The sequence below is a fragment of the Alexandromys fortis genome, unplaced genomic scaffold (assembly GCF_014885135.2).
Source record: "Alexandromys fortis isolate MF-2015 unplaced genomic scaffold, M_Fortis_MF-2015_v1.1 scaffold_1, whole genome shotgun sequence".
NCBI lineage: Eukaryota > Metazoa > Chordata > Mammalia > Rodentia > Cricetidae > Alexandromys > Alexandromys fortis.
Genome location: NW_026067927.1, coordinates 35328968 through 35330459, shown reverse-complemented (window position 1 = coordinate 35330459; position 1492 = coordinate 35328968). Strand labels below are relative to the sequence as shown.

General features: G+C 62.9%; 1 protein-coding gene across 1 annotated transcript in view; it reads left to right on the top strand.

The window, feature by feature from the left end:
* The first annotated feature begins 297 nt into the window (after positions 1 to 297).
* Positions 298 to 1492, top strand: part of Pitx1 (paired like homeodomain 1) — an 11488-nt gene continuing 10293 nt past the window's right edge. The window contains exon 1 of the mRNA XM_050144411.1: positions 298 to 488. The gene's annotated coding sequence lies outside the window, so the exon portion shown is untranslated. The remainder of the gene's footprint in view (positions 489 to 1492) is intronic.

Here is a 1492-nt window from a genome sequence, read left to right as displayed (position 1 = left end):
AAGCCCCTCGAGTGCCGGGTGGAAACTGAGACCCTGGAGAAAGTGTGCTAGGCCAGGCTGGGACCCGCGGGCTTCGTCGGCCCAGGGCTGAGCCCCTCCCTGTGCACGGAGTCCTGTGCAACCTCTCCGGACCCGGCCGCGGCCGTGAGCTGCACCGACGTCGCCTGAGCGGGCAGAAAGGTCCCTGCCCCACGCCCGTGGGACTCCGCGCCGCCCCCTCCCCTCGGGTCCGAGAGCCTAGCTTCTCCCCACCCCACCCCCCCATTCCCGCCTCCCCGGCCGGTGTCCCCGCCTTCCCCGCGGGCGTCGGGCGACGGGCGGCGGCGGGAGGAGCGGGTTGAACCGAGGCAGCCCCGACCTTGCGCGCTGGGATGTAACGAACCGGCGGGGACCCACACTGCCGGCAGAGCAGAGCGGGCGGCAACCTGATCTGCAGTCCACGGAGGGCGAACCCGGAGCCAACCAGCCGCAGACACAGCGCTGCCCAGGTACGGTAAGAGACGCCGGGTTGCGGCGAGGGGTCGCGGAGGTGCAAGGGGAGGAGGCGACCAAGCCAGCGCTGTTGGCTCCTTCGTGCCTGGGGTCCCGCCGGCAGCGCAGAACCGCGCGCCTTCGAAGCCACGCGAGGAACTGGTTCCCGCGCACAGATGGATCGTGCCATCACCCGATGCTAACTTACCTACCCCGTGGGCCCACTCGACCCCACACCCTCAGAGGGCAACCGCGTCCGAGACGCGGACTCTGGCACCGCAAAGGCACAACCCTGGAAGCCTCTGGAAGTGCAGGACGCAAGGGCCTGCGGGAGACAGTGGCGGGATAGCCGGCCTGCAGCCGCCTTGTCCAGGAATGGGGCCCCACCGCGAGTGGAAACGCTGGCCCCTGGGACTAGCTAGGGACTTGGGGCATAGCTTCGCGTCAAAAGGGTATTTTCACTAAACGAAACTGCTTCATTCGTTGGTTGGTTCGTTGGGGCAGCAATGCCGCCGAAAAGCTGTGGATACCAGCCTGACTTTTTTCACCCCGGACCACGATGTCCAGCCACCACCCTCAGAGTTGCCCCAACCCATGGTAGCCCTCTCTCACTGGCACAAGTCGGACTTTCCTTCCCCTAAAAGAAAGCCCAAATGCTCTTTGTAAAGTCCGATGAAGTCGTTGTGGAGACTGTCTCCCGGTTGGTTGTTGACACAGAAGCCCTGAGCATACACTATTTCTCTAGAACCGGGTCTCAAAATTCCGAAATCTCCTACAGTGAGACGGACTAAGACTGAGGCAAAGCCAGGGCTCCCCGAGGCTCATCTCTGACCGCAATAGAGGGCATCTCGGGTTGAAATTCTGGGCCCCGAGATTTTCCTATTTAGGAATTCACCAAAATCTAAGGAAATATTGAACCCAATTTGATGAGAAACAAAGGCTCAGATATTCTCTTAGCATCTCCCTGATCTCTGAAAATCAGCTAGAGAGCCTCCCCCCCCCCCCCCCCCCCCCCCCCCCC